Source organism: Hemitrygon akajei, unplaced genomic scaffold (assembly GCF_048418815.1).
Source record: "Hemitrygon akajei unplaced genomic scaffold, sHemAka1.3 Scf000056, whole genome shotgun sequence".
NCBI lineage: Eukaryota > Metazoa > Chordata > Chondrichthyes > Myliobatiformes > Dasyatidae > Hemitrygon > Hemitrygon akajei.
In genome coordinates, this window is record NW_027331942.1 from 385,897 (window position 1) to 410,059 (window position 24,163).

Here is a 24,163-nt window from a genome sequence, read left to right on the forward strand (position 1 = left end):
AGGAGAATCGGAGATAATGTGGAAGTTAAAGAGAATGGGTGGCATGAAGAAAGAGAGATAAAATGAGACTGAGATGGAGAGGGAGGGATAGAGTGAACGTGTGAGAGGGGAATGTGGGAGAGATAAAAAGAGAGTTGGAGGAAGAGAGGGGGAATGGAAGGGATGGTTGAAGGCAGACAGTGTGCAGGTATACTCTCCCCTAGAAATGGATAAAGCAGGAAACAGTTCCCCGGAGAGCAAGAAATGTGCTTACAAGAAGGGAGTTGTCAGCGTTCTTTTTTTATGCAGAGTGTGTGTGTGTGTGTGTGGAATGAGCTGCCGGCAATGGTGGTGGAGTCAGATACGACAGGGTCTTTTAAGAGACTTATGGATAAATAAATGGAGCTTAGAAAAAATAGAGGGCTATGGGTAAGCCGAGTAATTTCTAAGGGAGGGACATATTTGGCACAACTTTGTGAGCCGAAGGGCCTGTATTGTGCTATAGGTTTTCTCTGTTTAACAGAAGAGGAGCCAGAGAGTTTTAGGTTCTAGTTCCTCTCTCCACTTCCTCATCCCACAAAATTCCCATCAGTCAGGATATATGTTGCAAACTCCCCTTTGTCCATTACGGGACTTGCACCACCCACCCAACTGATCTGTGCATACAGACTCCTACCCAGCTCTACCCATTGTTTCTGTCCAGCTCAGAGGCTACCAATGTTCAGTTCTCCACAGTTATCTGGAATTATGGATGAAATAAAATGAACACACTTCTCAAAACCTTGTGTTCAGCCAGTTCCATGTTTATTGAGCACGCACAAGCAATAGCAATTCAAATCATCAGCTTCACTACCAATTAATATTCAGAAATTCCAATGATCATGTTGTTATTCAGGCCTTCAAACCAATTTAGCCAGAGCTCCTGTCACCATTTGACACGTTATACAGTCTTTACACTCTGTTCTCTGAGACCATGCCCCTCTCTTGCTCTCTCAGTTTGTGTGAATCTGTGAGTAGAGGTCGACTTTACATGCTCAGTGTGAGAGGGATGGAGATCAAGAATGTGTCAGAAGGGCAGAAAGATGACGATAGCATGTCAGAGGGAGAGATGGAGTACAATAGTGCCTCAGTGGGAGAGATGGAAAATGAGAGTGCGTCAGATTGATGGAGAATGAAAGCATGTCAGTGGGAGAATGGGAGTTTGTCAGTGGGAGAGCAGGGGAGAGTTTATCAGAGGGAGAAATGGGGAATGAGAGTGTGTCAGACTGAGAGCTGGAGAAAAAGTGTGTGTCAAATGGAGCGATGAAGTATGAGAGTGCATCAGACACAGATGTGTAAAGGTGTCGATGTGATTGGGTGGATGTGTGCAGGAGTGATCTGTGGTGTGCGACTGTACATAGGTTCCTGTGCAAGGGTGTACTGGATGCTTTTCTCAGACATCCAGAGATACAGAGACATTCCTCACTATATCCACAGTCCATGACAATTTCACTGGCTGACATTTTATCAAAAAAGCTATTTATTATTTCACACATAATTTCATTCCAGTCAAACAGTTAACAGCAAAATTGGTGATCAATTAAAGCAATGAAACCTAATATCAGCTAATTTTCTAATTCTATTATAATCCCAGATGTGTGTCTCACGGTGATCCAAGTCCTGCAGTGAGGGGTGTTAATATCTACATGGTCCAGACACTATGGAAGGTGTGTGTCATCTCACACAGACCCAGTCAAGTTAGTGTGGGTTGGCGCTGTTTGCATGGTCCATACACTGTGGAAGGTGTGTGACGTCTCACGCTGACTGAGTCCAGTATTGAGAGGTGTTGATGATGTGTAGGGGCCATTCTCAATGGAAGGTGTGTGACGTCTCACACTGACCCGGTCCTATAGTGAGGGGTGTTGGTGTTTACAGGGATCTATGCAATGTGGAAGGTGTTTGACGTATCACACTGACCCACTCTTGTATGGAGGGGTGTCGGTGTTTACATGGATCATACCCAGGATGTTCTGTGTTTAAAATCATTAGGGTGATCTGCTCCACCTGGAAGCATCCGGGTCTGTGTGGTCACTCTCAGTTCTAGACCTGCTCTCACTACTCAATGGGATTGCACTTCACAATGTGGCCAGCTGAAAATTTGCAGGCTACAGCACGCTGGGTAATCAGCAGAATATAGCAACATCTTCAGGCTCAGCTAGGATTAACAGGCTGTGGCTTAAGGCCGGCTAAAGAAAGGAAGTGGATGCATTGCATCAAGGAGCGGCAACGGCAGAGTTCCTCATTCATTGATGGGTCGCTTCCTCACTCCTCTGCAGGCTCCGACGTGACCTGCACAAGCTCGATCTGAGGATCTGGATCCCCGAACTTCTCCTGGAGCTGCAACCCAGAGTGAGAGAGAAAGGTGAGTGACTGCTGAGGTGACAGAGTCGAACGAGGCGAGTTGTGAGGGCAAGCAGGGATATTAGAGGCAGAGATGGGACAGAGTGCAGCAGCTAATTGCAAAGGAGGAGGATTGGAGGAGAGAAAATTGACAGAGTGAGAGAAAAATGAGAGATGGGGTGGAAATGGGATAAAGAGAGTGGTAGGTAGCAGGGGGATTAGAAGAAGAGTATATTGGTTCCCATTTTCCTCCCCTACCTCTCTCCACCCCATCCCGTTCAGATTTCTCTCTCACCTTGCGTCGAGTGGCTTCCCGCACGTCTTCTTCACTCATGTCTCCGCTCACTGTCACCCGCACCTCAATCCACTCGTCCTCTTGCTCTGAACAAAACAGCCCATTGTCAACATGGCATCACTATGAGGATGTGTTCCCTCATCTCTCTACCTTTGATTGCACAATCTCTTCTTCCCCCATCTCCACCCTTTAACACCTTGATGCACCACCACCACCCCCCCCCCCAATCTCATCGAATATGTAATATATATTGTTCTTACTGAAGACAATGGCGGGGGAGTGTCAGAAAGAGGCCGGCAGATGGGGAGGGTGAAGCCGTGGCCACAGAGTTGGAGAGCAAGGGAAAGAGCAAGAGCAGTTAGTGATGAGAAGCAGTGAATGAGGGAAATTCAAACTGAGTGGGGTGAAAGGTGGTAGACAAAGAGAATGCGAGTGAGAAAAGAGACTGAACTCTGAACAAAAGATGGATGAAAAATAATCTAACTATTCTTGGGCTTCCGGCCGGGTACAGGCATCAATTCTAACAATTGCTTCAATGATATACTGTGCCATCTTCATCTTGAATGATGCCTGGCCATATCTAGTCCGGTGGTATTTATACCTCGTAGTGATTCTGTCCTGAGTGATTTGTCCTTATCCGATCAGGTTTCTACTGTCCCACATCGTTTAGTATTGAATTCTAGATCCTACATTGAGCACGACCTTTATCATGGTTTAAATTGTTTTCCTCTAGTTTTACTTCAATGACTTCCTTCACAATGCAGTCCCAAAAGCCATTGGTGTGGCACTATAGTTTTGTGCCATTGAAGTCAATCCTACAGCCAATGTGAATGCAGTGTTCACCTATGCCAATTTGTCTGGGTAACCCGGTAACACCTCCTGTGTTCCTTGATGCGAGTTTCCAGTGTGCATCCCATCTGGCCGACATACGTTGCTCTACATTCACTGGGAATAGTGTAAACGCCAACCAACCTGAGTCCCAGCTCATCTTTGACCCGGATGAAGCGTATAAAATTCTAAAGGGATTGGACAGGCCAGATGCAGGAAGATTGTTCCCGATGTTGGGGAAGTCCAGAACGAAGAGTCACAGTTTAAGAGTAAAGGGGAAGTCCTTTAGGACCGAGATGAGGAAAAGCTTCTTCACACAGAGTGGTGAATCTGTAGAATTCTCTGCCACAGGAAACAGTTGAGGCCAGTTCATTTGCTATATTTAAGAGTGAGTTAGATATGGCCATTGTGGCTAAAGGGATCGGAGGTATGGAGAGAAAGCAGTACAGGGTTCTGAATTAGAAGATCAGCGATTTTCAGTGAATCCTTTGAAGGGTCTGGATGACTTTCTTCATTTTGTAGACATTCTTGTGGGAACGCCATACATAATTGTCTTATTTCCTCGGAGAGACCCTCTAGTTGCAAAATAGCTTTTTGCACAGTTAATCAAAGTAGAAAGTATTTGGGAGGTGTGATGGTGATTGTTATTGTGGATGTCCAAGTCCATGTGAGTGGGTTTCTGATAGATGCCATGTCTGAGGCTACCGTCCAATTTCTGCCATATTAGAATTCCCAGGAATAGGAGGCAACCATCCATCTCCATTATAAATTCAATATTTAGACATTCCAAAGGCTGTGGAATTGTTGGAATGCCTGCTGTCCATCAGGCTACACGTTGAAGATGAATATCTCCAGAGTGGGAGAGGTAGAGGAATGGAGTGTGAAACCTTCCAATTACCTTGATTGGAAGGGTTTATGGGCATGTGAAATTATGTCAGTAAGATTAGAGTGGTACACCATAATTACTGCAAAATTTAGAGCTCTGGTATTGGGTGTAGTGTGTAAATGAGGAATGACAACTTATCATCACATGGAGAACAGACCCATGGAGTAACACATCAAGGCAACAAGCCCTTTCACCCAACCGGTCAATGCTTACCAAGGTATCAACTTGAACTAGACTCATTTTTTTGTGTTTGGCCCACATCCCTCTAACCCTAACAATGTACATATTCATACAAATGTCCTTTAAATGTGATCTTATTGTGCCTGCCTGAACTACATTCTCTGGCTACATGTCAAGATACGAATCATTCACTCTGTGAAGAACTTGTACCTCAGATCCCCTTTACACCTTTCCCTGGAGATTTACAACACTTAACGGACATTGGAGCAGGACAAAAAGAGATTCAAACAGAATTAGGCCATTTAGCCCATTGAGTGCACTCTGCTATCTCCCCATGGCTGATCCAATTTCAGCTCCAATCTCCCACCTTCTCCCCATATCCTTTATGCACTAACCAATCAATAATCTATCAACCTCTGCCTTAAATATATATAAAGACTTGGCCTCCACAACTGCCTGCGGCAAAGTGTTCCACAGATTCACCACTCTCTGGCTAAGGATATTCCTCCTCACGTCCATCCTAAAAGGAAGCCACTCTATTCTGGGGTTGTGTCCCCAGATCCAGGACTCTGCCATCTCTCCATATCCACTCTATCAAGGCATTTCACCATATAGAAGGTTTAAATGTGGTCATCTAACATACTTTTGAATTCAAGTGTACGTCCCAGAGCCAAATGTGTTTCATAATCATACACATTTCATATGACAGGCCATTTAATCCTGGAATATTTTTTGTGTACCTCCTTTGAAGCCTCTCCAGTTTCTACACATCCTTTTAAAGATAAGGGGCTCAGCGGTGCTCACAATACTCCAAGTGACCCCTCACCAGTCCTTCATAAAGCCTCAACAGTACTTCCTTGATTTAATATTGTTTAATATCCTTCCTTGCTTTAATAACCAATTTGCCATTGTCAATCTTGCTTGTTATTTCTTCAATATATTCCAACTGATTTGGTAGGCAAGCTTTTCCCTTGAGGAAACCAAGCTATGGTTTATTTCATCAAGTGCCTCAAAATACCCTGAGACCTAATCTTTAATAATTGACTCCAACATCTTCTCAACCATTGAGGTCACACTAACAGGAAACACATAGTTTCCTTTCTTCAGCCTCTCTCTTCTGGAAGAGTGGAGTGACATTTGCAATGTTGCAGTTTTCCGGAGCCATTACAAAATATGGTGATTCTTGAAGAAAAAACACTGGATGCCTCCACAGTCTCTTCAGCCACCACTTTCAGAACCCTGGTGTGTACACCATCCGGTCCAGGTGAATTATCTACCTTCAGACCTCACAGTTTCTCAAGAACCTCCTCTTCAGTTACAGTAATTTCACAGCCTTCTCAAGGAACTGACACAAGGAACTTCCACCATACTGCCACACCACACTCAACTCCCTTTTACACTTTATGTATCTGAAGAAACATTTGGTATCCTCTTTAATATTATTGGCTAGCTTACTTTGTTTTTTAATCTTCACATTCTTAATGTTGTTTTCAGTTGTCTTCTGTTGGTTTTTAAAAGCTTCCCAATCCTCGAACTTCCCAATAATGTTTGCTCTATTCTATGCCCTCTCTGTGGCATTTGTGTTGGCTTTGTATTATCTTGTTAGCCATGGTTGTGGCATTTTTTTTTAGAATATTTCTTCCTGTTTGGGAAGTTTATGTCCTGTTGCTTGTAAATTGCTTCCAGAAATTCCAGCCATTGCTGCTGTGCTATCATTCTTACCAGTGCCTTTGTCCAATCAATTCTGGCAAACCCCTCTCAAAATCCTCTGTAATTCGCTTTACACCACAGTAATATTGATATGTATGACATCATCTTCTCTTCAGATTTCAGAGTGAACTCAATTACCTTATTAGATTAGATTAGATTCAACTTTATTGTCATTGTGCGGAGTACAGGCACAAAACCAGTGAAATGCAATTAGCATCTAACCAGAAGTGCAAAAGGTTAGTATTATTTACCCAGAAGGGTTATTTTACCTGAAGATAGCCAATCAATTGCAGTTCATTGCACAACACCCCGCCAGAATAACTGATGCCCAAGTAGGCTCAAACATGAACTGCTCTGAAAAGTCATCTTGTAAGCACTCTAGAAATCCCTCCTCCTGTACCACAGCATCAAATGCATTTTGTTCCTAATCTACCTGCATATTGAAAACCCCTATGGCTATTGTAACATTGCACTTTTGACATGCACTTCTAAATCCCATTGTAATTTGTAGACCACATCCTTATTACTGCTTGGGGGGTCGATATACAATTTCCATGAGGATATTCTTACTCCTGCAGTTCCACAATGATTCGGCACCTTCCAATCTTATGTCACCTCTTTCTAATGATTTGATTAAAGTTCCTGCCTGTTCTTTCAATGCAATGTGTATGCTTGGGCATTAAACTCATTGTGAAACTCTTCTTTCAGCCAAGATTCTGGGATGCCTAGAACTACAAATGTGCTACAAATTCATTAACCTTATTCCATATACTGTGCACATTCAAATATAACATCTTCAGTCCTTTATTCACACTTTTCAATTTCATCTACATTTTATGTTGCAACTCATCCCGTTGACTGCAATTTTGCCTTATCAACAGTCTATCCCCACCACACATTGCCTCTGTTTATAAACCAACTGATTCATGTTCAGAATTATTAACTGCCTTTCCTACAATAACTCTTGCATTGAAATGCTTACAAATCAGGACACTAGTCATACCATGCTCAACCTTTTGCCTGAGGTCTGAGGTCCTGAGGTCAAATTTTGTCTGAGATCTTACCAACATCTGACTCCATAGCCTCCCCACTACCTGTTCTGGCTCTCTTGTTCCCATCCCCCATCAACTGCAATTTAAACCCCACATACAGTAATAATAAACATTTCTGCTAGGGTATTAGTCCCCATCCAGTTCAGGTGAAAGCCATCCCCTTCTGTATACATCCCAACTTTGCTGGAAGAGAGCGCAATGATCGAAAAATATTATGATCTCCCTTCCACACCAACCCCTTAATCACATATAAAACTGAAAATCATTTCAGTTCAACTCTTTAGTACATGGCATGGGTACAGCCCTGAGATCACAACACTGGAGGTCCTTTCGTTTAATTTAGCACATAATTCACTGAACTCCCTATGCAGAACCTCACAGTGGACCACGATTTCTGGCTGTTCACCTTCCCACTTAAGAATGCTGAGGACTCAATCCGTGATATTGACTCTGGTGCCCAGGAGGCCACATATCACCTGGGAATCCCGTTTTCACCCACAGATGTTCCTGCCCATTCTTTATTACCACTGCTTGCCTCTTCTCCTCCCTATCCTTCTCAGTAGCAGAGACGTGAATGCCAGACTCATTGTGACTATCCTCGTATCCTCGTTAGATATTCTCTCTCCAGAATTATACAAAATGGTACAACTGTTGTTGAGGGTGATGGCCAAAGCGGTACTCTGTACTGGCTGTTTAATAACTGCCCCTTCCAGAATGGCACCAAGTTTCCTGTGTCCTACACCTTGAGTGTAAGTACCTCTCTATACATTGTATCTATCACACCCTCAGCCTTCCAAATGATCCAGAGTTCATCCAGTTCCAGCTCCAACTCCTTAACCTGGATTGGTAAAAGCTGCAGCTGGATGCACTTCCTGCTGTCCGGGAATCTAGAGGACTCCCTGTCTTCCCACATCCCACAAGAGTTGCATTCTGTTATCCTGTCTGGCATCTCCACTGTCCTAGCCGAGCAATTCTAAAGGTAAAATGAAAAAAAAAAGCTTAACCTTGAAGCTTTTCATTTATTTGTTTTCTCTTTCGAAAGCTTTCCTTCACTGAAACCTCGAAGAGCTGAAGCCTCAAGATCACCACTAGGTCTCTGCTCACCCAGATGAGGACCGCTGTGTTTGCCCTTGCCTTCCTTTAATTTGCACTTTTTAATCAAACCTGAATGCCGATTGGTCACTGGTCAAAGCTATTTTTCATTTCAGTAACCCATTGATGCCTTCTGTAATTGGGAAATGTATCTGATTTAAATCCTCTCCTCTCAAAACTTGTGACATCCAGATTGGTCACTGGTCAAGCTCTTTTCATGTATGGGAAAAGCTTAGAGGAGTATGGACAGACACAGGCATTTGGATCTAATTCAGACAGACACCATTGTCAGCATGCATGAGTCAGGACAAATGGCCTGTTTCCATGTTATTTAACTCCTCAACTGTATAGGCATCAGACTGTGATTACAGCACAAACACCAGGAGTAGGACAAGTCACACGTCTCCCCCAGCCACATTACACACTGACAACATAGCACAGAGCCCTCACTCAGTCTATCTTCTGCACAGGTGGTCCCTCCCGCCTGAAGAAATCTGTCAATTTCCCTGGTCACTCAAATCCTGGACTTCCAATAAACCTCCCCTACTCCGTCTCTCAGCATTCACACCATTCCAGACATCAGGGTATCACATCGTCTCCCCAAGCCACACACATCAGATACCACTCTCGCTTCCTAATTAACATTGAGTGTGTGTCTCCAGACTCCTGTACCACCACTTTGAAGAGGGCATGTGATAGGTGATGTTGTCTTTAATGCTGCTATTCAGACTCCACACCACTTCCTTGTCACCTGTTTCTTACCCTCGGTTCCACACTTTCCCTCTCTTTGGCCTCCTTTTGACCCCACCCCTGATGAATTGGGGGGGGAGATGGAGCGGGGATAAGGGGTGGAGAAGGGGGGGGATAAAGGGTGCTGATGTGGTATAAGTGGGGCAGAGGAGGGATAAGTGTGGCAGAGGAGGGATACGTGAGGAAGAGGGGGATAAGTGGGGCAGAGGGGGGATGTGCGACAGAGCGGGGATATGGGGGCAGAGAGTGTTAGTTCATTGTAAAACTTAACCTGAAGAAGTTTGAGCCAAAGTTAGAACAAATGAAGGCTGGATATTAGTTAAGACAGTGGAATGCTCCTCCTTTAAAATCTGGTATTTCATGGTACATGATGACAAAACCTGTAGAAAGTGCACATTCTTCTCCTGATTGACAAGACTAAGGAACTGCAGCAGGGGCTGAATGTACTTAGGATCATTCTGGAGGCTAAAATACTCATAGATGAGACTTCTCCAGAGGTGTTCACACCCAGAGTAGAGACCCCAGATAGTAGATGTGTGACCACCAGGGGAGTAAGCAAATCGTGCAGGGTTCCCCATGTGGCCATTCCCTTCAGCTACGTATATCAGTTTGGTTTCTGCTTGTGAGATGACCTATCACAGCACAACGGCAGCAGACAGGTGTTGGGGTAGAGGTGTTGGTGTAGAGCTGTCTCGATACCCTATTGTCCCAGAAAAATCCTGAACCTCTCTAAAATCAGGGGCACACGGTGAGTGCAGGAGAGAAAGTATTGAGCTAGTTTGTGATGGCACAAATTGCAGGAATCACAGAAACCTGCCTTCTATTGTACCATAAACGCCCATCACACCCCAGCATATTGGGTTATACAGCACACATCCAATCACCGGTCACAGAATCCGACATGCTACTCCCATGAGCGGTCCTCTCAGCTGCATTATCCCCAACAAAATCACCTCCTTTTTCAAAAGTAGGCCAGAACTCTCTTTGACAATTACCTCCATTCCCACCTGTTCACTAGTCACTCCAGAACAATTCGCTCCAATGCAACATCCAAAGACCCTTGGAACTGACCCTGTATGCTGCAATCACTCAGTCATCCACAGCATCTGTACAATCATTTCACTTCTGATTTATCTCAACACACAACTTTCTGTTCATTCTGTTCACCCATATATCATCATTCATAGATCATGGCAAGCCGACATATTTGTGTCCATTCACATTAGTCAGACCCATCATGCAACACTCTTCAGTTGCTCCATCACTCCTCTTCTATTGATGCCTACCTCACCCCACAAACACTCCATCACATTCAACCCTTTGAGGCACATTCTCCCCTTACTCCCCCCTCAACGTTAATCACTTACTGTCTCACACAGCCCTCTCTCCCTCCCTCCATAAGCCATCTCCCTCAGTCACTCGATCAGTCAATCATCATTCTACCCATAATAAATCCCATGTACTCCCAGATTCTGGTCTGGGATGATTGTAGAGGGGAAACTTGATAAACCTAAATCCCCATAATTGATAGCTGAGCTTGTGTCTGGGTCCATGATCATTGACAAATCATCGCCTGGCTCATAAGTTGTCCCCTTGGGTTGCGGAGTTGGTAAAGATGTTGGATCTGTAATGAACAGGGGTACATTGTGGGAACAGAGGAACAGACAATTGACCACCCAGTAGGAATGAAATTAAACAGAAGGAAACAAGGTGTAAATAAAAGGCAGACTGTACAGTTCACCTATGGCTACACCCTCCAGAAAAAAAACATTGCTTTGATACTGTTGAGACAACTGATCACTCAGAAGAAAACAGCAGCAGCAGAAATTTCTGTGATTCAGGCTCAACAGGAATGGTTTACTGGACAAATGTGGGTATCACAAGATGCCACAATTGTGACATCTTTATGGCCCTGTCATATGGCATTATCATTATGTGCCATGTTGTCTGATGTGGGTAATCACGGTTCAGGGCAATGTCTTTCCAAGATGGGTGACTCCAGCCATTACCAATGTGCCTTAGAGATTGACTGTGTGGTGTCAAGGGTGCAAAACCAGGAGTTGTGATATAGAAACATAGAAAACCTGCAGAACAATACAGGTCCTTTAGCCCACAAAGTTGTGCAGACAATTTCTCTACATTAGAAATTACTAGGGTTACCCATAGCCCTCCATATTTTGAAGCTCCAGGTACCGATCCAAAAGTCTCTTAAAAGGCTCAATCGTATCTGCCTCCACCACCATTGCCGGCAGCAACATTCCATGCACTCAGCACTCTCTGAGTATAAAACGTACCTCTGACATCTCCTCTATACCTACTCACAAGCACCTTAAATCTGTGCCCTCTTGTGGCAGCCCTGTGAAAACGCCTCTGACTATCCGCACGATCAATGCCTCTCATCATCTTGTACACCTCTATCAGGTCACCTCTTGTCCTCCGTCGCTCCAAGGTGAAAAAGTCGAGTTCACTCAACCTGCTTTCATAAAGTATGCTCCACAATCCAGGCAACATCCTTGGAAATCTCATCTGCAGACTCTCTATGATTTCCAAAACCTTCTTGCAGTGAGGCGACCAGAACTGAGCACAGTACTCCAAGTGGGGTCTGACCGGGGTACTATATAGCTGCAACATTTCCTCTCGGCTCCTAAATTCAATTTCACGATTGATGAAGGTCAATACACCATACGCCTTCTTAACTACAGAGTCAACCTGTGCAGCTGCTTTGAGAGTCCTATGGATGCGGAACCCAAGATCCCTCTGATCCTCCACATTGTCAAGAGTCATACCATCAATACTATGTTCTGCCATCATATTTGGCCTACCAAAATGAACCACCTCACACTTATCTGGGTTGAACACCATCTGCCACATCTCAGCCCAGTTTTGCATCCCATCAATGTCCCTCTGCAACCTCTGGCAGCCTTCTACACTATCCTCAACACCTCCAACCTTTCTGACATCAGAAAACATACTAACCCATCCCTCCACTTCTTCGTCCAGGTCATTTATAAAAATCACGAACCAGAACAGATCACTGACCTCGATCCAGAATCTGACCCATCTACAACCACACTTTGCGATCTGTGGGCAAGCCAGTTCAGGATCCACAAAGCCATGTCCCCTTGTATCCCATGCATCCTTACTTTCTCAATAAGCCTTGCATGGGGCACCTTATCAAATGTCTGGCTGAAATCCGCATGCACTACACCTACTGCTCTTTCTTCATCAATATGTTTAGTCACATCCTCAGGGTATTCAATCAGGCATGTAAGGCACAACCTGCTCTTGACAAAGCCATGCTGATTATTACTAATCATATTACACATCTCCGTATGTTCATAAATCCTGCCTCTCAGCATCTTCTCCATCAACTTACCAACCACTGAAGAACAACTCACTGGTCAATAATTTCCTGGGCTATCTCTATTCCCTTTCTTGAATAAAGGAACAACATCTGCATCCCTCCAATGCTCTGGAGCCTCTCCCATCCCCATTGTTGATGCAAAGATCATTGCCAGAGACTCAGCAATCTCCTCCCTCACCTCCCACAGTAGCGTGGGTACATCTCATCCGGTCCTGGCGACTTATTCAACAAAATGCATTCCAAAAGCTCCAGCACATCCACTTTCTTAAAATCTATATGGTCAAGCATTTCAGTCCTCTGCAAGTCATCACGACAATCACCGAGATCCTTATCCATAGTGAATACTGAAGTAAAGCAACAATTAAGTACCTCTGCTATTTCCTCCGGTTCCATTCACACATTCCTACTGTCACACGTGATAGGTCCTATTCTTTCACGTCTTATCCTCTTGCTCTTGTAGACTGCCTTGGGGTTTTCCTTAATCCTGCCCGCAGAGGCCTTCTCATGCCCCTTCTGGCTCTCCTAATTTCCTTCTTAAGTGCATAAACATTCAATTCTCCAACTTCCGGTAATTCCCTCCCTGTCCTTTTCCCCATGCCAGTTTCATCCTCCTCCAGCTGCCTATCACCTCGCTCATGATTGTGCCTTCTTCTACTCACAGTGCTTTTCCCTTAAATATTCCTTTTTCACCTTTCCTGCCAATTCCCTCCATGCTTCCCCTCCACCACCCCTTGATCTTTCATCTGATTGGTTTTTCAACTGGCACCTACCAGCTTCTCCTTCCCACCCTCCTCACCCTTCCTTATAGGGCCCCTGCCCCCTTTCTCTTCAGTTCTGATGAAGGGTCTAAGCCCAAAATACTGACTGCTCATTTCCACGGATGCCGTCCAACCTGCTGAGTTCCTCCAGTGTTTTATACGTGTTGCTTTGACCACAGCTTCTTCAGAATATTTTGTGTTTCCTTCTTATGCTCCTTCCTGTTAGCCTTATACTCTTCTAGATCTCCAACAGTACCTAGTTCTCTGAAACTTTCGTAAGCTTTTCTATTCTTCTGGACTAGATTTACTACAGCCTTTGTACACCATGGTTCCTTTACCCTACCATAACTTCCCTGTGTCATTAGAATGTAATTAAGCAGAACTCCACACAAATATTCCCTGGGCATTTGCCACATTCTTCCGTGCATTTCCCTGTGAACATCTGCTCCCAGTTTAAGGTTCCAAGTTCCAGACGGATAGCCTCATAATTCCCCTTACTCCAATTGAACGATTTTCTAACTTGTCTTTCCTATCTCTCTCAGGTGCTATTGTAAAGGAGATAGAATTATCATCATTATCTCCAAATGCTCTTCCAATGTGAGATCTGACACATGGCCAGGTTCATTTCTCAATACCAAATCAAGTACAGTGTCTTCACATGTAGGTTTATCTACATATTCTATCAAGAAAAGTTCCTGAACACACCGAACAAACTACACCCCATCTAATCCCCTTGCTCTTAGGAGATGCCAATCAATATTTGGGAAATTAAAATCTCCCATCACTACCACTCTGTTGTTATTACACCCTCCCAGGATCTGTTTCCCTATCTGCTCCTTGATATCCGTGTAACTATTGGGTGGCCTATAAAAAAGAAACACTCAGTAGAGTTATTGACCCCTTCCTGTTCCTAACCTCCACCCACACAGATTCCATAAACAATCCCTCCATGACGTCCACCTTTTCTGCAGCCCAGACATGATCTCTGATAACAGTGCCATGTCCCACCTGTTTTGCCTCCCTGTCATTTCTGAAACATCTAAAACCTGACACTTCAAGTAACCATTCCTCTCCCTGGGCCATCCAAGTCTCTGTCCATAGGACACTCAAAGCAGCTAGACAGAGCAGTTATGAAGATGTATAGTGTCAAGCAGTCATCTACTGTGGGACTGAGTTCAAAAGCCCTTAGCAAATGTTACAGCTATATTAATTTCATTCAACAAATTAATTAATTTGATTCATTTATTTTCATTCATTCATTCATTCATTCATCCATCCATCTTGGTCAGACCCCAAATGGAGTGAACTGCTGAGATCTGGTCACCTATCTACTGGAAGGATAGAGATACAATAGAGTGAGTGCAGAAGAGATTTACAAGGATGTTGCCTGAATTTGAAGGTGAACCTTATAAAAATAGTTTGAGGGCACTTGGCCTCTTCTAATTGGAGCGACAGAGGATGAGATATGTCCTAATCGAGGTATAGAGATGATGAGAGGCATTGATCGTGTGGATAGCCAGAGGCTGAAGAGGCTAAAACAAGGGGCCAGAGTGTAAAGGTGCTTTAAAGTAGGTACTGAGGAGATGTGAGGTGTGTGTTTTTCACACAGAGAGTGGTGGGTACATGAAATGCACTGCCTGCAGCAGAGGTGGAAGTTACTAGAATTAGGTATTTTAAGAGCTTCTTCGACAGGTAGATGGAGCTTAGAAAAATAGAGGGCTATGCGCCAGGGAAATTCTCGTCAGTTTGTAGAGTAGGTTACATGGTCGGCAGAACATTGTCCGCTGAAGGGACTGTAATGTGCTGTAGATTTCTATGTTCTAATGCTGAGTAGCAACTGCTGTCACTATGAACCCTCCACAATCTCTATCAGCACATCTACACCACAAGAATATGCGCTTCGCTCCCTGCTCTACTCATTGCTTACTTATCCTACAAACACCGTTTACTTGCTCCATCAGTCCTCTTACATCAATGCCTCCATCAGTCGACAGACACACCACCACAGTCATCCTCCCCTTACTCCTCCCTCGCCCATAAAGTCGCTCCTCACACCTCACCGCTTTATTCCACCATCACGCCTCCATAACTCATCTCCCTCCGTCATTCGTTCACTCCATCACTATTCTCCCCTCAGCCATCCCATGCACTCTCTGATTCTGGTCCTGGATGATTTCAAGGAATAGTCTGTATAAGCCTAAATCGACAGAACTGATACCTGAGCTAGTTTTTGTGTCATTGATTGTGAGCAAACCATCACCTGGCTTAGATGATTCAGGAATAAAGTCATGCTATACTCTATTGTTATAAAAAGACCATGGATCTCTTTTAAATCAGGGAGAGACGGTGAGTGTACGAGTGGAAGTGTGAAGGCACGAAGTGTTAATCTAGCTCGTGAAGGCACAAAACGGCAGGAATCACCAAAACCCGCCTTCTATCGTACCATAGATGCCCATCACACCCACCATATAAGGCTATACAGCACTCACCCAATCTCCAATCACTGCATCCCACATCCTACTCCCATGAGAGGTCATCTCAGCTGCCAGATTCCTATCACAATCACCCCCTCCTTTTTCAAAAGTTGGATGGCAACCTCTTTAACAATTATCTCCATTCCTACACTTTGCATTCATTGGTCACTCAGGAAAAATTCTTTCAGATGCAAAATCCAGGAACACACGGACCTGACCCAGTATGCTACAATCACTGACTTATCCAGGGCCTCTTTGCATTCATTGCACTTCATGTCTATCTCAACGCACAACTTTCTGTTCATCCCCCTTATCCATGTATAAACATCTACTGCTCATGGCAAGCCAACATATTTGTCTCCCCAAGAGACAGACTCATGATACAACACTGTTTAGTTGCTCCATCACTCCTCTTCCATCAATGCCTCCATCACTCACAAACACTCCGTCACACTCGACCCTTCGGTGTCTCATTCTCTTCTTATTTCTCCCTCACCCTTATCCCTTACTCACTCACAAACCATCCTGTCCAACCCACACCACTCACTCCATCCCTCCATAACCCATCTCTCTTGGTCAGTTGATCACTCCATCACCATTCTCCCCTCAGTCAATCCCATGCACTCCCTGATTTTGGTTTGGATGATTTCAGAGAGGAGTCTCGATGAAACTGAATCCCCGCAACTGATACCTGAACTTGTACCTGGGTCCATGATTGTGGACAAATGATCGCTTGGCTCAAGAGTTGCCCCCTCGGTTTGATGAGTTGGTACAGACGCTGGATCTGTAATAAATGGGGATAAATGGTTGGAACAGAAGAACAGATAATTGAGCACCCAGTTGGGATGAAATAAAACTGAAGAGAACAACCGACATTAAAAAAAGAACTGCAGGTGATGGGAATCAAAAACTGAAGCAGAAAATACAGGAATGATCTGTCAGTCAGTCGACACTCTGGGAAGAGGAACTGAGACCAACTTTAATTTTGTGTCCATCAGTCAACAGCGATTGACACAAAACTGATAAACTGTAAAATATCAGAGCGTCCTCATTCTCCAAGCTCAGCCCACTGCTTGAGTCATTACAAAATATTCACCATCCTCACTTCATAGTTTCCACATACCTCCATGTCACTACCATACCTTGCGGATGGGCACATTAATCCTAACATCAGGAAAAGCAGAAATATTAATCAGACGGCACAGTTCACCTCTGGCTGCCCCCTCAAGTGCAAATTACTTTGATACTGTTGAGGCAGCTGATCACTGAAAAAAATAAAACAGCAGCAGCAGAAATTTCTCTGTTTCTGGCTCAACAGGCATGGTGGACAAGTCAATTGTAACCATCATTATTATGTGCGCTGCTGTATGACATCATCATTAAATGACATGTTGTATGATGTGCCCAATCACGGTCTCAATAATCATGACTGTTCTTGACATATTTTTCTATAGAAATTGTTCATCATTGCTTTTTTCTGGGCAATGACTTTACAAGAAGTGTGACTCCAGCAATTGTCAATACGCTTTAGAAATTGTCTGCCTGGTTTTTACGGTCCTTAACCAGGATTAGTGGCATGCACCACTTGCTCACATGGCCATTGACCACCTCCTCCCACACCTTCACATGACCCTGGATGAGGCTTAAGCAGTTGCTACAATTTGATCTATTCATCCCCCTTACCCATGTATAAACATCTACTGCTCATAGCAAGCCTACATATTTGTCTCGCTTCCCATTAGTCAGACCTGCAATGCAACACCCATGATTGCTCCATGATTCCTCTTCCATCACCCCACAGACACTCCATCACACTCTTCCCTTCGGTGTCTCATTCTCCCCTTACTCCCCCCTCACTCATGGTGCCCTCCGTCACCCCTCATCCTTTACTCTCTCACACACTATCCTCGCCAACCCACGCCACTCCCTCCATCCCAGATATCCCTCAGTCAGTTGATCACTCCGTCACCATTCTCCCCTCAGTCAATCCTATGCACTCTCTGATTCTGGTTTGGATGATTTCAGAGAGGAGTCTGTATAAACTTAAATCCCCACAAATGATACCTGAGCTTGTATCTCGGTCCGTGATCGTGGACAAATCATCGCTTGGCTCAGGTGTTGTCCCCTCAGGTTGTGGAGTTGGTACCGATGCTGGATCTGTAATAAACATGGGAACACGGTGGGAACAGAGGAACAGACAATTGACCACCCAGTTGGGATGAAATAAAACTGAACTGAAGAACCGTGGATGAGAGTTAAGTTACACTAAGTTAAGCTACACTTTGATCAAGGACGAAATGCAGGCTAGTGGAGGAAAGGAGAGTCTTGCACTTCATGTTGTAGAGATCTCCACCCCATCACCCAGTTAATAGGAAGGTTAATATGTAGCAGCGCAAGCAGGAGATTCAGTAACCATCAAAAGGAACCAGACAATGGGGTGATTACACCTTAGCATCAGGATCCAGATGACCTGAAACTCATCAAGAGATATAATGATGCCTCCACTTTGTGATTTTTATAAATGATCTGGAAGAAGAAGTCGAAAGATGGGTTAGTAAGTTTCCTGATGACACAAAAGGTGGGGGTGTTGTGGTGAGCTGCAGAGCTGTCAGAGGTTACAACAGGACATCGATAGGAGGCAGAACTAAGCTGAGATATAGCAGATGGTCTTCAAATCAGTTAAGTATGAAGTCATTGATTTTGGCAAGTTAAATTTGAAGTCAGAATATAATATCAAATGCACACTTAGCAGTGTGGAGGATCTGAGAAATAGTGGGATCCATCCCCGCAACACACTCAAAGCTGCTGCACAGATTGACAGAGCAGTTATGAAGATGCATGGTGTAAAGGCAGTCATCAACTTTGGGATTGAGTTCAAGAGCTGTGAGCAAATGTTACAGATGTATTAATTTCATTCATTCATTTTCCTTCATTCAATCACACATTAATTCACCTTGGACAGACCCCAACTGGAGTGAATGGTTGAGATCTGGTCACCTATCTACTGAAGGATATGGATACAATAGAGTGAGTGCAGAACAGATTTACAAGGATGTTGCCTGGATTGGAAGGTGTACCTTATGAAAATAGGTTAAGGACACTCGGCCTTTGTCAATGGAGCGACGGAGGATGAGAGATGACCTGACAGAAGTGTAGAGAGGATGAGAGGCATTGATCGTGTAGATAGCCAGAGGCTTTTGTCCAGGGTTGAAGAGGCTAAAACAAAGGGGCAGATTGTAAAGGTGCTTTAAAATAAGTATTGAGGAGATATCAAGTGTGTGATTTTCACACAGAATGGTGGGTACATGAAATGCACTGCCTGCAGCAGAGGTAGAAGTGACTAGCATTAGGTTCTTTAAGAGCCTCTTCGACAGGTAGATGGAGCTTAGAAAAATAGAGGGCAATGTGCCAGGGAAATTCTAGTCAGTTTGTAGGGTACGTTACATGATCGGCAGAACATTGTCTGCTGAAGGGCCTATACCTAGTAGCAACTGCGGTCACTATGCAAACCTTCACAACCATACCTTCCCTCTCAATGACAATTGGAAAACACTTCTTTCAGCGATGCACCTTAAAAAGGAAACCTGCATTCTGTTGTAACTTCAGGATCACGCAAGAACAGAGAACTGGTAGATAATTGTCAGCCACAAGGCCACAGAATCCAGTTAATTACTGTTGTCTCACCTTCCCTTAAATCTGAGTTCCTCAACCATCTGAATAATTGCCTCTCTCCTCTTTAGACATCCCTAACAATCCAGCCTCCTTCAACCTCGGTAGCAACAATATCCAGAGATTTAAATATAAGGACCTCTTCTTCTGACAAGAGAGCATCGTTCATGACGGTGGACTCACAGAAACCATCCAGACCCAAAGGGGAACCTGAATGAGGGTTAAGCAGTTTGAACACGGGTGAAATGCAGGCTAGTGCAGGAATGGAGAGTCTTACACTTCATTTTGTAGAGATCTCCACCCCACCACGTAGGTAACAGGAAACTTAATATGTAGCAGGACATGGAGGAGATTCAGTTGACATCAAGAGGAACCAGAGGATGGTGTGATTCCACCTTAGTATCAGGGTCTAGGTGATCTGAAACTCATCAGGAGGAATAACGATGCCTCCACTTCATGATTTTTGTAAATGATCTGGATGAAGAGGTCGAAAGTAAGTTTGCTGATGACACAACGGTTGGGTTGTTGTGGTTAGCTGGAGGGTTGTCAAAGGTTACAATGAGACATCGATAGAAGGCAGAACTAAGCTGAGATGTGGCAGATGGTCTTCTACCCAGTTAAGTGTGAAGTCATTCATTTGGGTAAGTCAAATGTGAAGTCAGAATACAATATTAAATGGAAGACTCGTGGCTGAATGCAGGAACTGGGACATCTTGAGAACATGGACAGACCCACCTGATCGGAATAAGTCCTTCTCTACTTCTTAAAAGCTTCCTGCCTCTACACCCTTCTTCAATCTTCTGCAAGCTTTGCAAAGCCCTCAATTTATCAACCAAATAATTGACAAATAATGTAAAAGAATCGGTCTCAACACAGATCCCAGTAGAACACTGCTAGTTGCCAGAAACTAATGAGAAAAGGCTCCCTTTATGACCACACTTTGCCCCCTGCTATGCAGCCACTGCTTCGTCCATACAAGAAACTTTCCTGAAATACCAAGCGGTTATAGCCTTTAAGCAGCACCTTGAACAAAGACCTTCTGAAAATCTGAGGATGCAAGTACAACCGATTCTCCACTGCCGACCCTGTATTTTTTATTTCTTCAGTAAATTCTAACAGATAAGTAGACAAGATTTCCTTGCAGAAATCATGCAGGCTCAGCCTATTTTATCACATGCCTCCAAGTACCTTGAGACATCATCCTTAACAAACAACTCCAACAACTTCCCAAACAATAATGCCAGACTAACTGGCCTACGGACAACTTCCTTCTTTATCTCTCCTTTCTTGAAAAATGCAGAGACTTTTGCAATTTTCCAATCTTCCTTAATCATTCCAGAATATAGTGATTCTTGAAAAATCTTCAGTAATGCCTCCACTATCATTTCAGTCTCCTCTTTCAGAACTCTGGGATCTACAACATCTAAACGAGGTGACTTATCTACCTTCAGACCATTCATTCTTCCGAAAAACATCATCTCTCGTTATGGTAAAACATCTAGTCAGAGTCCCACTACAGAGACTTGGGAGAGGCTCCATTTCGACCACCCCTACCACTGACATGATGCTTAAGGATTTGTGGACAAATTCATCCTGTACCTTATTGTCACAAAAATACCCTGAATCTCTTTTAAATCAGATGGTGAGTGTAGCAGAGGAAGTATTGAGCTAGTTTGTGATGACATGAAACTACAGGAATCACAAAAACCTGACTGCCATCGTACCATAAATGCCCATCACATCCCACCATATAACGTTATACAGCAGTCACCCAATCACCAGTCACTGTATCTCACATGCCACTTCTACTAGCGGCCCTCTCAGTTCCCTTATCTCCATTAGAGTTACATCGTCCTTTGTCAAAATGTGGCTGGAGACTACTTTAAAAATTACCTCCATTCCCACACTTTGCCTGTTCATGAGCCGCTCAAGAAGAATTCTCTTAGTTGCAACACCCAGGGATACTTGGATCTAATCCCGTACTCTACAGTCACTGAATTATCCACAGAATCTGTACATTCATTTCACTTCATGTTTATCTCAACGCACTAACTTCGGTTCATCCCGCTCAATGATACATAAAGATATGTTGTTTATGGCAAGCCTACATATTTGTCTAAATTCCTATTAGTCATACCCTTCGGTGCAACAATCTTCAGTTGTTCCATTACGCCTCTTCCATCATTGCGCTATCACCCCACTATCACTCCGTCACACATACCTTCGGTGTCTCATTTTCCTTTACTCATCCCTCGCTCCTCAGTCTCTCTCACACTATTCTGTCCATCCCACACCCCTCTCTCACACCCTCCATAACCCATCTCACCCAGTCACTCAATCACTCCATCTCCATTCTACCCTCAGTAAATCCCATGCACTCCCTGATTCTGGTTTGGTTGATTTCAGAGAGGAGTCTCTGTAAACCTAAATCCCCACTACTGATACCTGAGCTTGTGTCTGGGTCCGTGATCGTTGGCAAATCATTGCCTGACTCAGGAGTTGTCCCCTTGGGTTGTGGAGTTGGTACAGATGCTGGATCTGTAGCAAACAGGGGTACATGGTGGGAACAGCGGAAAACACAATTGACCACCCAGTTGGGATGAAATAAAACTGAAGAGAACAACTGAAATGAAAACACGACGGCAGGTGCTGTGAATTTAAATCTGAGTAGAAAACAGGAATACTCGGTCGGTCATTCAAAATCTGTGAGAAGAGGAGCTGAGTCAGCATTTCATTTGGAAGCCATCGGTCAACAGCGATTGAAACCAAACTGATAAACCCTCCAATATAAATGTGTCCTCATTTTCCAAGCACAGCCCACTCACTGACTTATTAAAAGACACTCAACATCTTCATTTCACACTATCCACAATTCTCCAACTCACTACCATACAATGAGAATGGACGGCATTCATCCTAACACCAGGAAAGGCAGAAATATTAAGCACACAGCACAGGTCAACTGTATCAACACGAACAAACATGCTGGAGGAACTCAGCAGGTCGGGCAGCATCCGCGGAAACGAACAGTCAAGGTTTTGTGCCGCGACGCTTCGTCAGAACTGAAGAAAGAAGGGGCCCTGTAAGGAAGGTGGGGAAGGGTGGAAAGGAGAAGGCGGGTGCCAGGTGAAAAACCAATTAGAGGAAAGACCAAGGGGTGGGGGAAGGGAAGCAGAGAGGGGATAGAAAGGAAAGGTGGAGAAGGAATGTAAGGGGAAAGCACTATGGGTAGTAGAAGGCGGCAGAATCATGAGAGAGGTGATAGGCAGCTGGAAGAGAAGGCAGAGTGAAACTGGGATGGGGGAAGCGAGAGGGAGGGAATTACCGGAAGTTGGAGAATTCGATGTTCATACCAAGGGGCTGGAGACTACCCAGTCGGTATATGAGGTGTTGACAGCGTAGTCTCCAGCTCCTTGGTATTAGCATTGAATTCTCATTTTGCAATTATCCAGCCTTCCATGAACTTTCCAGGATTTACTGATTCTTCAAAGATCTTTACCCTTGTCTGTATAATCTCTTCAGGCACCATTTTCAGAATTCTGGGGTGTACTCATCTATCTTTACAACTTAGCTTTACAACCATGAATGTCCCAAGTTGAAATTACACTCTTTAGTTGCTCCAACACTCCTCTTCCATCAAAACCTCCATCACCCCACAAATACTCCATCACACTTGTCCGCTCGGTGTCTCATTCTCCCCTTACTCCTCCCTCACTCATGGTGTCCTCCCTCACCCCTCAACCCTTAGTCTCTTCAAGACCATTCTGGCCCTCCCACACCCCTATCTCCGTCCCTCTATAACCTATCTTCCTCATCACTCGATCACTCCATCACCATTCTCCTCTCAGTCAAACCCTGATTCCCGATTCTGGTCTTCAATAATATGAGAGGAGTCTGTAAAAACCTGGATCCCCACAACTGATACCTGAGCTTGTATCTGGGTCTGTGATGATAGACCAATCATCGCTTGGTTCAGGAGTTGTCCCCTCGGTTTGTGGAGTTGCTGCAGATGCTGAATCTGTAATACACAGGGGTAAATGGTAGGAACAGAGAAAAATACAATTGACCACCCAGTTGAGATAAATTAAACTGAAGAAAACAGCTGACAATAAAAACAGAACTGCACGTGCTGGGAATCTAAAACTGAAGCAGAAAATGCTCTGTCAGTCAGTCAGCATCTGTGGGAAGGAGAACTGACTCAACTGTTCATTTTGGAGGCCATTTGTCAGCAATGATTGACATTAGACTGATAAAACTCTCCAATATCAATGTGTCCTCATTCTGCAAGCACTGTCTACTCCATGACTCATAACAAGACAATCACCATTTTCAGTTAATACATTCCAAATACCTCCATGTCACTACCATACCCTTCGGATTAATGCTAACACCAGGAAAGGCACAAATATTAAGCAGACAGTGCAGTTCACCTGTGGCTACACCCTCGAGAACAAATTGCTTTAACACTGTTGTGGCAACTGATCAGTCAAGAAAAAACGGCAGCAGCATAAATTTCTGTGCTTCAGGCTCAACAGGAATGGTGGACAGGTCAATTGTGACCATCATCCTTATGTGTTCTGTCATATGACATCATCATTATGTGCCATGTTGTATGATGTGGCCAATCACGGTACTGGGCAAGACAGGTGCCTCAGCCATTATCAATATGCTTTAGAGATTGACTGCCTGGCATCAGGGGTGCACAACCAGGACGTGTGATATGCACCAGTTGCTCATGGGAACATTG